The sequence below is a fragment of the Misgurnus anguillicaudatus genome, chromosome 21 (assembly GCF_027580225.2).
Source record: "Misgurnus anguillicaudatus chromosome 21, ASM2758022v2, whole genome shotgun sequence".
In the NCBI taxonomy this organism is placed as follows: domain Eukaryota; kingdom Metazoa; phylum Chordata; class Actinopteri; order Cypriniformes; family Cobitidae; genus Misgurnus; species Misgurnus anguillicaudatus.
Window position 1 is genome coordinate 51758341 of NC_073357.2, and position 12030 is coordinate 51770370.

A 12030-nucleotide genomic window follows, 5' to 3' on the forward strand; every position below is an offset into this window, starting at 1 on the left:
TCTGCAGGGCGGAACGACCCTGTGTACCCTCCAAGCTGTGTCCTTTTTTCTAAATTAATGCCAATTTAACACAGGTGAGATGCGATAACAGATATTCATGAAGTCTAAACCAGATGTAAGATCAGCTGCCACGCCGATACAATTTGATAAACTGTAACCTGAAAAAATGTTAGGTTTAAAAAAACGTGACATTAAGGTCACTCTCAGAAACTTAAACATTGTGCCTGGAAATGTCAGGACACTTTTAATGTAAGAATCCTAAAAATGTTTTTATAGTCCAAAGTACCAATAAATACATTGAAAGAACCAATTATGTATTCAGGCCTAACATTAATATAAAAGGGATAGTATAACTTAAAATGAAAATTCTGTCATCATTTACTTACCCTAATGTTTTTCTAAACCTGTATGAGTTTCTTTCTTTTGTTGAACACAAAATAAGCTATTTTGATTAATGATGGTAATAGCACATTTGATTGTATTGACTTCCATTGTAGGATAAACAAATACTATAGTAGTCAATGGGTACTGTAAACTGTGTGCTTACCATCACTTAACAAAATATTATCTTTTGTCTTTAGCCAAATAAAAAAGTCACACAGGTTTAGAACAGCATGATGGAGAGTACATAATCACAACATTTTCATTTTGGGGTAAACTATCCCTTTAACCTGACCTGCTATAAAAGAAACATTTTTAGTTCTTTGAGGAACAAAAAGTTGTTGTTTATGGCATTTCTGTGAAGAACCACTTTTTTTGAAAATATACTCATTTTCTAGCTCCCCTAGAGTTAAACATTTGATTCTTAAGAGGCGTGCACACTAAATTTTTACACCCACGGCCAGCGCATGTTTTCAATTGTTTCCAATGGAAGCTCTGCGTTTTTCAAATAAGCCAGCAGCTAGCGGGTTTTTTCTGCGCTGAAAGCAGGCGCTCTGCGTTTTTTTCTGCGCTGAGAGCCGGCGCTCGGCGGTTTTTCCACGCTCGCCGCTGAGCGTCGAGAGTTGAAAGAGATTCAACTTTGGGTGAAAAGCTCCGCTCATCAATTCTCACCCAGCCGTCCAATCACAGTGGAGGAGGGCCTGGACAAGTATCACAACAACCAACCGGCTCACAGCTCAAGTATCAAAAAACAGCTGGCATTCGGCGTTCTCCAGGCGTTTTTTCAGGTGCATAAAAAGTTTTGGTGTGTCCCGCCCCTTACCGTTTTGGAATCCATTAAGCTGATCTCCGGGTCTGGCGATACAACATAGTTTAGCATAATCCATTTAAGCAATATCGGTCGAGTAGGAGTGTGATATAGCTCTATATCATCACGGCTGTGATTAGGCCAGAGGCACGAGGCCGCAGGCTATATCACACGACTCCGAGAGCGATATTGCTTTTATACAACAGTTCGACGGCACACGTTTGAAAAACGAAAACTAGAAAACACCAACGGAGTTATTTTAAAAGCCTCTTTGTTTGAGAACTACTTCTTCCGCCACGGATTTGAGGGCTGCCAGAATGACAGGTAACACTTTCGGCTGCTTTGAATCTCATAACAACTCAATGGACGGAAAAGCCGTTACTTTATATTACCGTTTCTTGGTTTCTTAGTTTTAAGATTAGTTCAGTCGAGAATGTATATGTATTATATTTAAATCTACAGTCGATTAGTAAAGATAGCGCCTGTTTGAACGTTTGCTTAGTGAGATTCGGTACGAATGAGAAGCAAAGCATGAGCGGACGTCAGTGTTCACTCGCCCCGCTGACCACCGCCCTCTCTGGGCTACATCTCTGACAGGGATTCCCTGGCTCTCATGTTGGCCTTGTTTGTTTATGATCGTCAAAATGAGATCAAATCAGCAGTATTTGGTGTCATGATCAAACTATTACTTGTTTTTTTATTCATATTTAGTGTCTTTTGTGTTGTTATTGTTTTGGCGCGAGGTAAAAGTGAATAAAACTATACTTGTATAATGTTACTATTGCTTTCTCATTTATTTTTAACGCGATACGAGCACTCGATTATTATTATTAAACTTTGTTCTTGTCAGTACTATATAAAACGGTTTTTTATAAGTGTCAGAGAGATGTTTTTGCACGCTGCTTATAAATATATCAGTGGCGATATCTCATAACATGTTTTAATAGTCACGTCACAATAAAGTAAATGATCCATGTCCACATTTAAAAGCTGCGGTGCTTACCTGCAGTTCCACGGTGTTTTCGCGTTCTGATAAGAGATATAGCTCCAGACAAAATTGAGGGTTTATATTTCTTTTTCCAAGTGTTAATCGTCCACACGATGTGACAAGACATTACTCCCATTAACTTTAACGTAACATCCAAGAGCGCTGATCTTTGACGGAATAATAACTTCCGATTGGGGATTCACAGACTGATTTATGAGCTAGTAAACTAATGAGACACACGGAGAGTGTTTAAAAACAGGGCGTCTGTGTTTTTCCATTCAGAGATGAGCCTGTTTAGGACCTCCATTCACTAGGTGGCGGAATGATACGAAAGGTAAAGCGGTTACAGTGCCGTTATCAGCACAATATCGCATAGCTCTTAGCCAATCAGATTTGAGAACCAGAAAGAACTGTTGTATAATAAATGATATTACTCAGCAGCCGAAAATAGTCCCCTTATATCTTTCAATAGGGGACTATCTTCGGGCACTACGTAACATCAATGCACCTCCTGCACCCATGTTACGGCAACAAAGTCCTTGATTGTTACGCCAGAATGAGAGTATAGTTCCTAGCCATATCTGCCTAGAAAATCGCAACTTTTGATTTTCTGTCGGTCTTAGTACACAATGTATCTACAGAAGAGTTAAGTTTTAAATAAGAAAAATATCGAAAATCTTTGGTTATTTTGTGGGCGCAACGCCAATGGGCTAATCAGATTGAACTAATTATGCTAAGCTTTGCTAAAAATCCAGACCCGGAGATCAGCTGAATGGATTCCAAAAAGGTAAAAATCAAATAGTAAAGGAACAGTATGTAAGAAATTTATATCAATTAATCATAAAATGGCCCTGACTTGTCACTAGACATTAAGAAATAATTTTCATTTCTAATACTTATATCACTGACAACAGTGGTCCGGCAAAGATATTGTCATTTAAAAAGTGGAGTTGCAGCTCTCAACTGATGTTTATGTTGTCATGTTGTGTATTGGCCACCAATTGTGTGATTGCAGTACCAGTTTTAGCCACAAGTTTTGTGATTGCAGTACCAGTTTTGGCCACAATCCTACATACTGTTCCTTTAACTAGGGGAGCTGGAAAATTAGCATATTTTCAAAAAAATGTCCCTTTAAGCACTTTTGTTTTAGGATAGCACAACACTAACCTAATGCACTGACATGCTTACAACTCCTCCCATCTTGTGACATAGGAAATCCATGATGCTTTTTAGATGCACATAAAACATAATGGGGTTGCCCCTGATTTGCAATCACTGTCCTTAAAGCGTCCCAACTGTATGTTTCCCCCGTTGCACAAATTTTATATGTTAAAAATGGCATGGATCATTTCAAAGCATACCTGTAAGTGTGGGTCTTTCATTATATTAAAAGGAATGACCGTGCATGGTGAAAGACTTGGACTTTAACTTGGAAGTTAATTAGGATAACACAGAGGGTTCAAAATATTTGCTCTGGAGGTGAGCTTTCATTTGTTTCAATAAAATAAATTGATTATCACATCCTTCAGTGCATCGGTGAATCCTCCCGACCAGTTTATTAAAGGAGACCATTATAGGAGTCTATGCAGTGATTCTGGAGATCCTCACCCTCGTGTGATTGGTTGAAAGATGCATGGTTGGCGTAAAGGTATAGTGGGCTTCCAGTGCTTCCGTTTTGTAAGCAGAAACACAGTCTAGTTAATGTCCTTTCCACTCCTCAAACCTGACTGTAACATACTCATTCACAATCGACAAGCAACCAAAACTTGCTGTTTTTTGTTTTTAACAAAACTTCGGACATGTCCGATGCTGAGTCAGTTAGTGGGACATACAGTATGTAGTTTATTTATGTATACAGTAAATATGAAGATTTACATGGTCAGTGTGAAGGACGTGTCACGTGATTATACCCTTGGCTGGCAGGTAAGCGTTTCTGGATTATAAAGTGGTAGCCGCCAGCCATAGGCAAAAGAGGATGTGAAGGACGAGGACAGAATGTTGATTACACATCGTCTCTGGGGTATTTTCTCACTTTATCTCCCCTATAGAGGTGACTCAACAGAGTACAGTAGTATACAGTATACTGTAGCAAGATAATTCAATACATCATGTTGATTTTGCACATGGTAGACCTTAAACACTGAAATGCATATCTCATAATGTTAATGCTTTATATACACGTCTTCCACATAGGTTTCCAAAAGCCCACAATTAAATCTTTAAAGGTGCATTGTGTAACTTTTAGAAGGATCTCTTGACAGAAATTCAATATAATATATTTAATATTTTCAGTGGTGCATAAAGACCTTACATAATGAACTGTGTTGTTTTTTACCTTAGAATGAGCTGTTTTATACGCCGTGGGTCACCTTATGGAAGTCCTCATTTCGCGACGGCTAAACTGACAAACTGCTCTATAGAGAGCATTTGGTCACTATGTTGTCTCAGACAATGATGTGTTTGTCCTGTGGCGACTACTTTAGCTTCACTATGCGTTTCGAAAGGGAGGGATGAGCTGTGGACTGCATTGATAAACAGCAGACATTTTCCACAAAATCTAATCTGACAGTGCATCATATTAATAATTATAAGCTTACCATTAAGGATCTGTTTACGGTAAGGAGACAGGTTTAGACACGTATGTTTATGTACTTTCATTTTTAACCCAAAAAAGCTGCAGATTGCATGTCATGTTAAGGCCCATTTAAATATTTACAGCATCTTTCAGAGCAAAAAAAGCTCTAGCTGCTGCTACCTAGGCTCACGAAATTTCGTGATATAGTCAAGTAACTTTTTGATTATTTTTTTGTGATATTGTCACGAATTTCCGTTTTTTCGTATCACAAATTTCTGTTTATGTGTCATTGTCACATAAAATCAGAAAATATAAACAAATAAATCAGAAAAATTGTATAAACCAATACTTAAAGTGACATCCTAACGCAAACACCAAATCTAACCCTAATCCAAAGCAACAATGGTTTGAAAATAGGAAAAAGCAGTTGAGTAACCAATACGTGACAATGACACGTTAACAGAAATTCGTGATACGATCACAAAAAAACAAGAAAATTTGTGACAATATCACGAAAAAAAGAATCAAAAAGTTATGTGACTATATCACGAAATTTCATGAGACTGGGCTTTTCAAACCATTGTCGCTTCGGTTTAGGGTTAGATTTGGTGTTTGCATTAGGATGTCACTTTAAGGTTTATACAATTTTTTCGGATTTATTTTTTTATATTTTCTGATTTATAAACCTTTGTCGCCTGGCGTTAGGGTTAGAGTTGGGTTTGGGTAAGGATTTCATTTTATGTAAATCTAACCCTATAACCGAAGCGACAATTGTAAGAAAATAGGACAAAACAGTTGATTAACCAGTACGTGACAATGACACGTAAACAGAAATTCGTGATACAATCACGAAAAAACGCGAAGATTTGTGACAATATCACGAAAAAAGCATCAAAAATTTACTTGACTATATCACAACATTTCGTGAGACTGGGCTAGTAACGCCTGCTAGTTGCAACATCAAATCATGGTTTGCCCATAAGGTAAAAAAAAATCTTTGTTCAAATATAATTTTAAATATATTTCAAATACACAAATATATTTGCTGAAATATATTTTGGAATTTGTTTGCAAAAATATATTTTTCATCTGTATATTTTTTGGCCATTTTTATATTTTAAAATATATTTTAAAAATAAGTATATTTTAAAGCATTTAAAAATATATTTAGGCCCCTATATATTTCAATCTGTTCACGTGGCATTGAAAGAAAAACTTTGCTTATGTTACAAACCTGGGTTAATATTAAATATATTTTCAACTTAATAAAAATACTTTTTAAAATGAACTTCTGTAATTAAAGGTGCACTGTGTACATTTTAGCGGCATCCAGTGGTGAAATTGCAAATTGCAACCAACGCCTCAGTCCACTGCTCACCCCTCGTTTTGAAACTCATAGAGAAGCTACGGTAGCCACCACTGGAAAAACATGTAATTGATGGAGACAAAAAAGTTTGTCCGTTAATGGCTTCTGTAGAAACATGGCGGCACAAAATGGCGACTTCCATGTAAGAGGACCCTCTGTGTATGTAGATAAAAACATCTCATTTTAAGGTAATAAAAACCATAATGGTTCATTATTAAAAGGTCTTTAAACACCCCTGATAATATAGTTTTGTATATTATTTTGCATTTCTTTCAAGAGATCCTTTTAAAAAATTACACACTGCACCTTTAAAATATATTTTGTATGTGTTTTTTTATATATATTTTGACCAAGGATACTTTTTTCCCACATAGGTTGTAAAATTAAAAAATGTATTTGCTTGCCCCTGATATATACACTGTTAACCCAGAAATTGTCTTTACTCAAACAATCAAGGAAAAATCATTAATATTTTCTGTTTTGAAGCCAAAGCTTAAAAAGTTTAGTTGATTTAACTGTTAACCTTACAAAATCTATTAAACTAAAACATTCAAGTAAAATGAACTTAAAATTATTAGTTCATGTTGTGAGGAATACCCATAATCCTTTGCACCTGACTATTTAGATTATTTTTTGCTTTTTCACAAATTAAAAACTGATAAGAACTTTCTCTATTCAAATATTTGTTAATAAAATGTCATATAGGTTCAATCTCTTATATTATTGATGTTGTTTTGTTGTAAATGATAATTTTGTGAAGTCACCGTTCAGGTGATCAGTGTTTCCGTACATGATCCCTGTTCAAAACATTTTGTTGTATTTCTCTCCACTGTACTTACAATGTATGTCAAAAACACATTTTTTGTGTGTTTCTGTGGAGAATCACGTTCATTCAACGATTGACTTAAAGTCAGTCATTAATTTTTGTTATAATACCATTTATAACACCAAAAGTAATATAAAGTGATAAAAACTAAAGTTATATGCAACGGGTTTCCTCACACATTTCTAGTAATGTCATCTAATCTGGGTTAAGAGTGCATTGGAAGAAATTAAAACATTAAGTTCATTAAACTTAAAATTAATTGTTATTTCAACCAGGCAAAATCAACTTTTTTAGGGCAACGAGTTTCCATAAATTTTTTAGGTTCAATCAACCTGTATGGGCTTACAGTGTACTAGTCAACATTTGAAGTGGATCAAAACCTTTCATAAAACCTGTCTTAATACCAATACCCAATATTCGTTCTTGTCTTAGGACAACTTTGATTAACTTTTTCGATCCAGTTCAAATGTTGACTACATTTTGAAATTTATGTCGATATCTGAAGGTTGAAACTAAATATATTTTAAAATTATATATTTAAGTAAGCATTACTTTCTATAAAAAATAAACATATATTTAAAAATATTTTGGACAGGAAAAAAACATTTTTGCCATATGGGAACAAAAAAAACGTGTGGGATGTTGGAAAACAGAAACATGTAATGACACTATTTGAAAGTCAAGTGACTGCATTTTGAAGGGAAATTGAAACAGAAATAGCCCCTCTTGAAAATGGTTCAAGATCACAACTATGTTTTAGACATAAGAAACTAAATCACAAACTACAAAGCAAATATTGTGTGATTATGAGGCTAAAGAGACAAAACACACTTATTCATGTTAAAGGTATAAGAGATAAGTAATATATTTTACAAGAACTCATTGACTCATGGGCTCCATTCATCAGACGTTCTGTCAGACAGGCGCCACATGTTGTCCTTGCCAAAGTACCAAACAGCAGCAGCTGGCGTTCTCAACGGCTCCATCACCATCCCGTCCACCAATCCATCACATTTGAAGAAGAAAGGCTGTAATTCACACTCTACCCAATATCTATTTTTAAGGTTTAGCCACACAGTCTTCCATCTACCACAGAGTTCCCAAACCAGCATAGTATCCATCTCTTATCTGCCACGGAGGGGGGCCGTAGGACAACCTCTTCCGGCATGGCATCAGTCCCAGTGTCCCACTTACTGCCATCAGTCACTGTCTGAGCTGATAGCTCCATGTGTCAGCCGTATGAATGACTGTCGCTTACCTGTACAGACCTGCATGCCAATAGAGTTGCAGGGAATAGTGGTCCGTTCATGTAGGCCTATGTGACATCGACAGTAATGGGATGTTTTATAACAATAATCATTTAGGCTGTAAAGTATTTGTTTTACTCCATAGGAGGGTGAATATGAGAATTTGGCTGTTCGGAATTATCAAAAAAAAAAAACGAGGACAATCATTCTGGTATACGGCCAATAGTAATCTTGTTCCCACTTCAGAATGAATGAATTCCGATGTTTGGGGATTGTTCTCGGAAAACTATTGCTTCGCCCAGTAATCTTTGCAGCCTTTTAGTTTAAAGCTGATGGGGGGTTTAGTGTTTAAAAAAAGATCCTATACAAACAAAGGCCCTGCCGTATCAATTGAGAATATAATCCTATCATTATTTGGGCAGCAGGGAAACCTCTTTCAGCCACTTAGTTGATGACAGTTCTCAGTGAGTGCCTATTATTCAGGACTAAATGGAAGTGAAAATGTACATGCCACACTGAACCGGCTGTTGAAAGTACAGTCGTCTTGCCAGCAGAAATGGCAAATCCCTTGTAATTGTGCCATTAGGGTTCCCATTCACTTCAACCCAAATCGGGCGCAGTCAGTTGATTGAACGTCACGGCAGTATAAGACAAGTTACTTTCTTTGGTGTCTACAGTTTTATCTTGTATTTTTTCTTGAACATATCCTTCTGTGAAGAGTGCTAGCCCTCAATTTACCTCTGAATGCTACCGTAATTCACATGACAATCTGAAAGGTTTTAGCCGTAGGTTAAGGCTGTTAACTGCATCAAAGTTAAAGGGCAAATAAAATCCAAACGGTCACAGGCGCCATTAAGTATATATATCGCTGCCATACCAATGGTACCATTATAGTACCAATAGTGCCATAACAACAGCTATAAAAACAAAACAATTTTTGCGAATGCTTACTGACCATTGATTTGAAATGTTTGCTTCTATGTAAGACATATCAATTTCTTTATATAGAGTATCTAATAATAAATAGGGGAGAATGGGGACATTTGTAACACTTACATTTCCTTTAGTTTTTCAGAGGCTGTTTGTATTGGAAAGCCACAATTGTATGTATTAAACCTACATCTGTATGCTACCAACCCACACTGCTGTAGCATGTTAAATTGTAATAATATACATAAAACTTATAGTTAAATAGACAAAATCAAATGTAAGGGGAGAGTCATCAAATGTAATAAATAATTTCTTTACCATAATTTTGCATTTTTATTATTTTAGTAGGGTCTTCATAAAGTTAAGTGTGTAAAGACAAAGACTAGTAAAAGGAAAAAACTTATTTTCAAACAACAACAAGTAACCCAGTTTTTTGGTTAATTTTTATAATAAATGTGAACTTGGTCCACAGAGGCAGAAATAAACATGTCAGAATATGTGATATGAAATGTTTGTTTAATGTTTTTATAATTTTATATTTATCAACAGAAATGTCTTTAGTTAATTTGTATTGAAACTGTTGAGTTCATAACCATATTAACAAGGTTAATCCACCAACTGTGCACATTTGATAAGGTTTGCTAAAAGATACATGATGGACAGATACATTGTTGCAAAAATCATTTATGACTGCACAAACAGAACTGAATTATTTAAAAAATAACTTGAATCATTCAACACTCAATATAGTATGATTATTGTTTAAATGAAAACATCCAGACATCAAGAACTTAAAGTTTTGGTGACATCAGACATTATTTAAGTATTGGCATATAATAATTTGCTACACTGTTTCTTCTTGAAAGTTTTTAGTAGAGGTCTGTGGTGCTCCATCTTTTCATTAGACTTTAATAATATTGACGACTTCTGATACACATCAGAATTCACTTGCCTTAGATAATAATACATCTATCTGGTGATATAATATGATGAGACTTTGATATAAGTGATATGTGACCCTGGACTACATAAAGCTAAATTTTTTGAGATTGACATTAATACATTATTTGAAAGTTGAATAAATAAGCTTTCAAGACAATAGCAACATATTTGGCCGAGATACAACTATTTGAAATTGTGGAATCTATGGGTGCAAAACAATCTAAATATTGAGAAAATCACTTTTAAAGTTGTCCAAATAAAGTCCTTAGCAACTGCATCCACTCACCAAAAATATTTTTAATATACGGTAGGAAATTTACTACACTGTACAAAATACTTTGCTGCCTTAAAATCCCTTGTCGAATCAACTCAGATTTACAAGTCATTTCAACTTATTATTATTTATCTTGACTAGAGATGAGTTATTATAACTACAGGTGAGTTGTTACAACTTATAAAATTAAGTTGACTTTTCTCAACTATATTTTATAAGTTGTGACAACTCATCTCTGTCGACATGACTTGTAAATCTGAGTTGATTTAACAAAAAATTTTAAGGCAGCAAAGTATCTTTCAAAGTGTATCTTTATGGAACATGATCTTTACTTTATATCCTAATGAATTTTGGCATAAAATAATAATCGAAATTAAAACATGTAGAAACTAATGCATAAAATTACATCCTAATGCAAACCCCGAATCTAACCCCGACCCCAAGCGACAATGATTTAAAAATATGAGAAAGCAATGTGAAAAAATATATAAAATGACGCGATAAAGAAAGTCTTGCCACAGACACGAAAAACTATTTATAGAAATTTGTGCGGTGGCACGAAAACAGCGGAAAATCGAGTCAATAACACAAATAAATGAATCAAATATTTTGTGACTGTAACATGACTTGCCGTGAGATAGGGTAGAACCATGCTACTTATGACCGAATTTAACCTCTGAAATCCTAATCTATCATTTATCTTGGTGAAACACTTTAAAACTGAGTAATTTGTTTACTACTGTGGTTCATATCTTAAGACTGTCTTTATCTCCAAGAATATGTGTGTTTCTAACTTTAGGACCGTCTTTAAATACCCTGCTGGGCTTCTTCCAGTAGTGGATCCTATCAATCGTCACTTACTTTCCCAGACAACGAGAACTGCAGGAAGCTGTTCTAGGATGAAGTCCAGAGTTTTGAATAGAACTCATTTGGAAATAGTTAAGTAGCAACTAAATTATTCAGTTAATTTATATTAGGCTAATGAGTTCCCTTGCTGCTGAATATTTCATAAGCTCTGTCAAAATGTAACAAGTTAAGTTGGGTCATATAAAAAATGTGCCTCTATTAATTTGTCATCTGTACAATTGTCCGTCATTGAAAATAATGGAATGTTACAATAAATTAGACAAATGACTCAGTAGCAACTTTGTGTATGATATAATTTTTTTGTGTGATTTATTTTTTATGATTTTTAACTTGTAATATCATTTATTTTCAAACTTTATGTTTAGACTTCCTACGCGGGTAATACATCACACATTAAATCACTTACATATCTTATAAAAATCTAAGATTACATTTACATTTATACATTGGGCAAACGCTTTTATCCAAAGTAACTTACAGTGCATTCGAAGTACACTTTACAGTATATCCATGATCATTACACTACTCAATGCTCCTCCAACTAGGCATGGGCCGGTATAAGATTCTGGCGGTATGATAACCTTTAGCCAAAATACCACGGTTTCACGGCGTTGCGGTATTGCCATTGCAACACTAAAATGTGTTATTTTCAAATGCCAGGTAAAAATAAAGCCTTTAAATTATAATATGCTTTCAAAAAATATATAATATTTTCGTAATGTATATTAAATGTAAACATCAAATCAATCACATGACTTAATGATTTAATGAATTTGGAATAAACACAGCTCATACCTTGAAAACAATATCACAGAACTTTTTAGTG